The sequence below is a fragment of the Psammomys obesus genome, unplaced genomic scaffold, assembly GCF_907164565.1.
Source record: "Psammomys obesus unplaced genomic scaffold, mPsaObe1.curated_primary_1811, whole genome shotgun sequence".
NCBI lineage: Eukaryota > Metazoa > Chordata > Mammalia > Rodentia > Muridae > Psammomys > Psammomys obesus.
In genome coordinates this window covers 19,561,169-19,570,806 of record NW_026585797.1, presented here as the reverse complement: position 1 = coordinate 19,570,806, position 9,638 = coordinate 19,561,169, and positions in this window count along the sequence as shown.

Sequence of the window (9,638 nt, the reverse complement as noted above, 5' to 3'; positions counted from 1 at the left end):
CCTGCCTAGGCCTGTTCCCTAACCTTCAAGAACCTGCCTAGGCCTGTATCCTAAGCTTCAGGAGCCTGCTTAGGCCTGTCTCTAAGCTTCAAGGACCTGCCTAGACCTCTCCCCTAAGCTGCAAGGACCTGCCTGGGCCTCTACTCTAAGCTTCAAGACATTTCTAGGCCTGGTCCCTAAGCATCCAAACTCAGGTCCACGCTTTTGTGGCAAGCAAGCACCTTATTAGCTAATCATCTCCCCAGCGCATGACTTGACATTCAGTGTGGCTTAGCCAAGAGCTTCTGTGACTTTGATTTCAATTCTAATAGGCTGAATGAACTCTAGATGTCTTACCACAGTGACTCAGAGGACCCATTCATGTAAAGCGGTTCCTGTTTCCCCTTATACCCCATCTATTTCCTGCAGTAACCAGAGATGAATCAGTCCATGCTCCATGATATGGATACTTAAGATGCTAAAATTTCAGATTCAACCAGTGGGTTTTATGGTAAATTCCTTATCACTTTAGAATGAGGCACTCAATTTGTGATTCCTGATGATGGCAAGATAAGGTCCAGATGATAGGTCAAATGACCATCTCTTTCTGTGCGAACGTAGTAATCATCCACAGGAAATACCTGACAGACTTTGCAATGTAGAAACTATTCTCTGGGCTTTCAAAGTAGTTGGGTTGGGGAAAACGATTTGTGAGCTTTCAGAGGAAATACCATTGAATGCAGTGTTCTGTAGATGGGATGAAATGCAAAGATATGTTGCAGGAAATGTACAACAATAACACACGTCATTGCTTCACATATATGGAGACTAAGCTAAACGTCCAATGCTGGAAAAGATAGGACGGGGCCTTGTGCTTTGGTGGGGAAGATATATAAATGTAAAGATAAAAAAAAAAAAGTATATAATTGCCATGTTGAAAAAAAATAAAGTAAATGAATACAAAGTGTCTGAATGATTACAGAAGCACGGTTATCTAAAGTCATAGCTAACAACCGAGGAAAAGTCGCACACAGGTGAAAAAGAACAAGAAGTCTTCTGAAATTTGGAACATCGCAGGACCAGGAGGAGAGCTGGCAAGCTGTGCAGGGGGCTAGCTCATGCAGGCTTTTGAAGTCTTAGGCAATTGGTAGGGAAATAGTAGAAAGTGTGTCTATGGCCTGGCCAAATATGGGCGTAAGAGTGATCACTCCCATTGCTGTGTTGTAAGGGCCTGGTTGAATGAACATCACTTAGTGGTTATGACCTAACTGTTTGGAGTAAGTCTGACATCCCAGCAATAACCATAGCTAACACAGACCCTGTACTTACAAGTACTGGCAACAGTCTAGCCGTCACATATGACATCTAATTCAGTCATGCACAGAGTGATTTTCAGATATGCTAGAGGCTATGGTCCAAAAGTACAAACGACACTGACAGTTCTCCCAAATAAGGTAGTTTTGTTCACCCAATAGTAAATGCATGAGGAACATGCTTGAATATGGGAGGGCTTGTGTGCTTTCTCGACTTTAAAATGACCTTTCTATTTAAAAATACCAGAAGTTAATATTTTAGGTAGAGAGTATATTACTTCCTGCCAGCACACAATGCATTATGGTAAAGGGGAGGAGGCCATAGGGGCTCAGAAGGAGGACGGATTGGAAATAGGACAAGCTGTAGATCTTTCTACATCAGCCTAGAGAGCTGGGGTCAGAACTGGGCATACTAATCAAAGCCTGGGTCACATGCAATCTGAGTCATTACTGGAAGAGGGGATCAGGCTTAGAGAAAGAGGAACTGGACTGGGTTTTAACAGGAGGGGAAAAGTGAACAGTGAACGCAAAGAGGACAACAGCATCCAAGAAGATACCCCTGGGAGACACACACTGTGCTGCAAAGGAGATCCAGATGGAGGAACAGGAAGGAAAAATGGTCAGGAAGATCAACGAGCCTGTCCAAGGTGTAGGTGCTTGTCCACAGTAGATCCTAGGACCTCAAGCCTTAGGCCTCAGGCTTCTTTGGCTTGCCCCTCACTCAACAGAGAATGTGCATCTTCAAGATCCTTGAGGTGGAGGGCTATCCATGCTTGACTTGCTGTTGGGGCTGTGGTAAGCTGGTTTGAGGTAAGTGCTGGGTTCAGTTTATATCAATGCCCAGCTTGATACCTTGAAGGTGACCAAATCTGGGGTAACAGCATCATAGAAATTAGAAGAGACTACTTCTTGTATCCACCCTGAGATTTAGTTCCCCGGAAGTACACTGGTTGGCATAACTCGCATGTGGCTGCATGGTATGTAATATCAGGGGATGGAAACCTGGGCAGAGAATTTTCCCAGAGATTCTGAGGCTGCCATTTCTTTTTGGTTCATAGAATAAGTCATTTCTTTTGCTCACAGTTTTGCAGGCTGGGAAGTAAAAGAGCATGGTGCCAGCATCTCATTAGGCTGGGATGCCCGGTCGGAACAGCAGATTTGTCACACAGTGAGAAAGAATTGGACAAAAGTCTTAATCGTGATGGCACGTGGCCAATGCGACGCTTGCTTTGTGCTGATAATTTGCTCAACTCGGCCATAGAATATACCAGCAATCTGCTTTCTCATGACCTTCCCTGAGAGAATCCCCAGGGATGATGTGTTCCAAGGATAAAAATTAGTAATGTGGGCACTCACAAGATTGCCCAGGGTCAACATGCATCTATGCCCCTGCAACATTTGAAGACTTCCCAAACTGCGAGGTAAGAACTGATGGTGTCACGTTTCTCACTCAGAAGAGTGAGAGCTGCTTTAACAAGAGACCAGGCACCGTATTCTGAAGCCGGTCAGTGCTTGCACAGCAGTATCAAAGGGGCATACTGTCTTGTTCTAAGTTTAGTGCAGGCTAGTTCCCCAGACATTAAAGGACTATAAAGACCCTGGAGGCAGAAAGAATGCCCAACGGATAGTGTTCTGCTCAGTGCTGTTCTGACGCAGAAGGAAACTGGAAAGACAGCTTTGTAGCTGTAGGCACAATGTTGAAACGCTTATTGGAGCTGAGATGTTTACAGATTTTCTCCATAAGTATTTAAAACAAACCACTCAAGTGCCGAGCCAAGCCTTTCCTGAGATGGATTTCCATAGGGTGTGGTCAACTTTCTGGCAAAGTTAGATTGGATTCAAGAGTTTTGAAATCTGAACTTGAAGCTTGCTGGATTTCCATTTGGCTCCAGATTGTCTCTCGAATGTTTTTTTGCTCGTTGACTCCGTGTTCTCAAGAAATCAAAAAGCAACAAGGAAGCAGGTATACACGGGAAAGCACACCTGGGACTCATTTGGAGAGTATATCTTCCACGTTAAACCAAGTTCTGAAGCACTCTAATATAGCTAAAGTTGGAGGGAAAACTTTTGCTTGGATTAGAATCTTCATTATTTAAATCATTTTTTTTTTCTCTCCTCCTCCCTGGAATACTTCAAAGTTTCTCTTTAGAGAACTAGCACTGTTCTTTGGAAATTTTATAGGCTTCAGGTGTTTTCAGCCACTCATCTGATACCAAGAAAATCCTTTCTTTTCCCTTTCTGGCCATCTGTGTACCTGTTTTGGATGTCCCACTAGTGAATGCACACATTTTAAAGGGAAGCAAGCCCTGCTCCACACCCTCATGCCCTTGATATGCACACCACAGCCAGCTTCTTTCCTCCACCCAGATTCTTCTTTAGCCACAGCAACCACGAGTCTTTAACATCCGTCTTTACCTTTTCCTTCCCCTTTGGTCTTTAAGCCAGGTGAGCTATAAATTGAGGTAAAATGTACAGCTGGGTCAACAAAAGGGGGGGCTGTGAAACCATTTCCGATCATTTTTTCACAAGGTTTGAAAAACACAGTTGGCATTTTGGGGGGAGGGAGGTGGAATAAGACAGGAAGCAAGATTGCACATATAAATTAAATATTTTCACCCCAACTCTTTTTCGATAGCCCAGGGGTATTAAGAATGTGTGTTTTGGAAGGGCTCAGCAAGCATTCCAACAGTAAATGCCTTCCTGTTCAGTGTGTTCGAAGTCAGGCTGTCTTCTGGGGTTGCTTTAAAAATATGTGTGAAATATGTACTTTTATTTCAAGCCAAGTCAAATGTTTTCAATCATACCCCCTACCTTTACTTGCTTCTCTTCTTTTCCTGTCATTTCTTGCCCCCCAGACAGTAAAGTATACCCAGAAATATGTTTTATTTTCCAAAAGGAAGTTTAGAGATTAATTATGAGTTACATGTAAACATATATTATTACCCTCAAAGGTATTCACCACAAACCTGGCCAGTGTTGTTCCCGGCTGGCATTCTTGGGCAGTGGAAGTCAAAGAAACATGCAAAGAAACCAAATATTTGGCACAACTGGGAACCAGCAGATAATTGAGGGTGAGAAATGGTCTATAACTCTTTACCCCAGTGGTGATGAACCTATAATTCCCAGGTTGTTTGTGTAATTTTCTATTTCTACCACATCAGAGACAAATATTATTTTGTACTGCATGTTCCTTGTGGACTTTCTTTTTTTTTTTTTTTTTTTTTTTTTCATCAGCAAAGTCCAATTAAGATGCCTGAAAGGAAAATCACATACCTGGGGCCATGAGACCTGGCAAGAAATGCTCCAGATGTGCCCAGGAGGAAAATCTAGACCTCTGGTGGAAGCCACAAAGCCCAGCTGCAAAACGTTACTCTGATGTTGATAGACTTTAAAAATATATATCAAGTGGCCTAATTAGAGGGAACTGTGATACTCAAATTCAGTATCAAGCTGTCGAGGAACCTTTCATATTTGGCACAACTGCTGAGGCGGCAAAGCCACACAGAAGGTCTCAGGCGGAGCCTTTGTGTTCCCAGTCTTCCCTCTGACGAAGCCTGTTAAAGTTCAGGAATGTTTTTAGCCGACCGTATTTACTCATAGTACCAGGTGTCAGAGTCAGTCCTTTCCAAATTTAAATTTTATTTAATGTAACTGATTATTTATATTATTTTATGAATTATATGGCTTGTGTTGAAGGTAGGGAGGGGAAACCAGCCTTTCCAAATAAATATTCAAGGGTAATTTAGTCAAAGAATGTCGCTTGATATGTGATTCTAGGTTTTCACTGTTTGTTGTTTTCAGGTAAGTTTAACTCAGCAAACACTTATAAAACTATTGACTGTGGGGAGTTCAATGTGAGCTGCTGTTAACGGCTGCTAATGACCTGGAAGTAATTCAGCCTGACCTGGTCCAACACTCATATATTATAAAATCTCTCAGAAAAGTATGACTGGGAGAGAACTTTCTCCACATGATAACTAGCATTCTGTTTTTAAAAACAAGCAGCTAGCAAGATAGCATCTCGTAAAGATGATTTTGCAGCCTTATGTGTCAGGAGTTGAAAGACTTTTAAACCTTTTCTCATCAATTCCTATCCAGAAAGGCAAAGAGGATGGACATCAGAAGGAGAAAAGAGGGAACAAGTCAGGAGCCTGACACAGAGGACCTCTGAAAGGCTCTGCCCTGCAGACTATCAATGCAGATGCTGAGACTTATGGGCAACCTTTGGGCAGAGTGCAGGGAAACTTATGAAAGAAGTGGGAAACAGTAAGATCTGGAGAGGACAGGAACTCCACAAGGAGAGCAACAGAACCAAAAAATCTGAGCACAGGTGTCTTTCCTGAGACTGATACTTCAACCAAGGACTATGCATGGAGATAACCTAAGACCCCTGCACAGATGTAGCCCATGGCAGTTCAATATCCAAGTGGGTTCCATTGTAATAGGAACAGGCACTAATTCTGACATGAATTGATTGGCCTGCTCTTTAATTACCTCCCCCTGAGGGGGAAGCAGCATTACCAGGCCACAGAAGAAGACAATGCAGCCACTTCTGATGAGACCTAATTGACTAGGATCAGAAGGAAGGAAAAGAAGACCTCCCCTATCAGTGGACTTGGGGAGGGGCATGCATGCAGAGGGTGGAGGAAGGGAGGGATTTGGATGGGAGGAGGGAGGAAACCACAGGAGGGATACAAAGTGAATAAAGTGTAATTAATAAAGAATTAAAAAAAACAATTTGAATAAATCAGTTAAATATTAAAAAAAAATCTTAAACACGATAGAAGCCATCATTTCTACTGTTGTCTAGAATGTGGAAATTTTATACAGAGCAGTTATGTAGGAAAAGGAATAGACATTTAAGTTGGAAGGCAGAAGTCAAACTGTCTGGATAGATAGATGACATCATCCTATAAAAAAGTTCCTCAAGAATCAACAGTAGAACTATTGGAATTAATCAATGACATGCCCAATGCTGTAGTTCACAGCACCTCACTGTCCTCAACTAAGGGCTCATCCTCAGAGAGATACTCAATGTTGCTTCATTCACTGCTTCATGGTCACTTTAATATGTTAAAATTTTAATAAAACTTTAAGAAGATCTCAAATCTGGGTAAAATTTATAATAATTATAAACAAGCTCAAGTTAAACATTCCTAACCTAAAAAATACAAAACTTCGGGCTGGAGAGATGGTTCAAATCACTTTGAGCCCACAACCCATGTAGAGAGCCTGGGGTAGCCACTTGCACATCTTTAACCTCAGTGCTGTACGGGGCAGGGTCAGGAATCTCAGTGGGGATTTCTGACAACCAGCTCAGCTCCATGTTCAGCGAGAGACCGAGTCTCAAAGAAATAGGGCAGCTACAGGACAGGACACTTACGCCTTCCTCTGGATTCTGTGTCACGCAGGTACACGCACATATGTGTAACATATGCACACACATCTGACGTGTTTCAAAATCTAAAACATTTTAAGTACCAATGTGATGGCACAATTAAAAATTCCAAAAATTCCCTCATATGGCAGGTCACTGTTGAGACATGGGTACCCTAGAAATCAATCTGAAATTAGCCTTAAGCTAAGAGAATAAGGTGCATAGGAAACCAAGCGAATCTTGTGTTTTGTACTGAGTCTTAACCCCATTATGTAGATGTTCCAAAATCTGAGAAACGCCTGAGCCCCCAAACATTTCTGGTCCCAAGCATTTTGGTTAAGAAGGGCTCAGCCACTATGACCTCATGTCTCAGCATGAGCTGAAATGGCATAACTCATTAGGTTGGTTATATCCTCAGAGAGGATCATAGTGAGCAAAATGAAAATAAAAAGAACAGAAGGAAAGGTCAACATTCCATGTAATGAGAGTTCTGAGGAGCGACAGGGACATTGGGAGGCTTGAAGAGAAGGCAGGGACAGAGGAATAATAGGAGATACTGTAGACCCTCACTGTTCTTTCTGAAAGCCATGAGCCACATATGACTATTTAAACTAATGAAAAATAAAACAAGCTTTAAAACTAAGCTCTTTTCGCTGTCCTTATTCCAAGTTGGGTGGTTGCCATAGTTACCGCATGCCAGACTTGCCATAGCACCACCTTCCCGGACACCGTACATGATGCTGTGGTAGACTGTCTAGATACAGTGTTTTCTCTGCATGTCACCCAAAAACCATTCTGTGCTTTCTTGCCAAAGAGCATCTCAGATTTGATTTTTGATGTTTGAGTATATATTTGATCATAATAGTCTGCCAGGATTTGTCTCTTTGCATTTCTTAAATGGTCACTTAGTTTTTTCTTTAAAACAAAACAAAACAAAAAACAATACCATAAAGAGTGACAGCAAAACCAAAACAAAAAAGAAAGACAATCCACTCTGTCTCTCTGAAGAACAGGGCTTCAAAATTGAAAGAAGAGAGCTATTAGGAGCAAGAAAACAAAAGCTACCTAATAAACCTTTTTGAAAAAGAATACTATGAAATAATTCCCCCATTTTAGATGAGTGAGATAGCCCACTAAAATTAGTCTTAACCTATGCTCTCTAAAATAAGACAACTTTTTGTTGTTTATAATAAAAAAGATAATTCTCCATCTAGCGAACACTTTCGTGGTACTCCTATGAGGGTGGGCATTGCTTATGAATTTCACATCCTTGCCACAGTTCTGCTATAACTTATGTCATCTCCATTAAGCAGAAGCAGCATGGTAGCACAGGAAGAAGGCACTGGTATCACAGCTCAGTGGTGAAGGCTGACTCCATCATCTATCTGACTCCATCAAGAATGGTAAGAATTAAAGAATCTGCTTCTCTAACCATATTGCTCGTTATTTTATTCAAACCACATAAGAACCAATTGTTATGGGTTGGTTTGTGTCCCGTTGACACTGGAACTATGAAATCTGAACCCCTGGAATGACCATGGAAATGAGGTCCTCACAGGTATACTCCCTCAGGAAGAGGTAATGATTGAGGCGGCATCTCGTACCAGGTGACTTTTCAAAGACGGCCACTTCTGGATGCAGAAGAAGGAGAAGAAACACTGTTGACGTGTAAGGCAGAAACACTGGGGTTCTGTCACCGCAAATTTCTAGAAGCCAGGAAGAAGCAGGAAGTCTCCCTCACAGGTTTTAGAGGGAACATAGTTCTGCTCAAGCTGAACTGGTGATGAGTTCAAGCTGAACTGGTGGTGATGAGCTTTCAAGCCTGCAGAGTCGGAACAATGCATGTCTGTTGTCTTAAGGTTTGTGGTACTTGGTTGCAGCAGACCTCAGAGGCCCATTCAGCAAGGAATGTCAACATTCCAGTGTCTGAATAGGTACGCAGGTCACCCGGGAGCCCACCCCACACACTCAATCATTGCTGTTTCTCATTGAATTAGCCAGATGCATAGATGGTACCCGACCCTATGGGCTGAAGGCCAAAGACAATGTTTACAATTGCTTCTGTATTTGAAATATCAAGTAACACCCTCACAAAGTAATATTTTATTGAATTTGCCAACATTGTATCCTGTTTCTGGGAAGCTAATAATTGTATATTTTTGTTCCTTTTGGGAAGTCTGTGATTCACTAACTCAGTATGAGCTATGCTAGTATCATGTAACTGTATTTACATTTGTCCACCATGGTAGGAAAAACTATCAGCCTTTTACAACATCAGTCAATTACCCATGAATTTTTTTCTTTTATACTGATTTTCATTTTTCATATTTAGTTTGACTGTAGTTTGTCCAACTTTAAAAAATTGCCATGCTGCTTGACTTTAAAAGAAAATACAATATACAGTTTAGTCCAAAATCTGTTTTTCACACAAGGTTTTCAGAATGAAAGTACCTATAACTTTTCTTGACTAGATACTGAAAATATGTTTTTAATTCTTTTTTTTATCATGTTAAAAGAGAAGATTCTGGAATTATCAAAATCTCTCAGGAAGTCTTGCTGTCTGCCCCACTTTTCCTCAATCTCTTTGCATACCACATTCATTCTCTTCTCAGGGAACATCTTCTACAGTGAGTGACTGGTATCTGGAAATCTAAAAAGAATCTGTTTTTAAATATGGAACACAGCTAATGTTTTAAGTGATTCCTTTATTGTACCAAGTGCTGCAGAATGCCTAAACATGTCATTGTACTTGAACCTCATAAAAACTCAATGCTGAGTTGAAAGAGAGGTAACAAAGAGGAATCTGAAGCTTGGAGGGAGTGAAGCTACAAGCTCTAGGAAGCGCCATTTTGGAAGCAGGGCTTTCTGATCAGAATGAATTTCCATGTGGACTCTGAAGGGGAAAATAGGAAGGTAGGAGGTTTCCTCAATGGAGGGAAGCTGGAGAAGGGACTAGGGACAGGATTCTA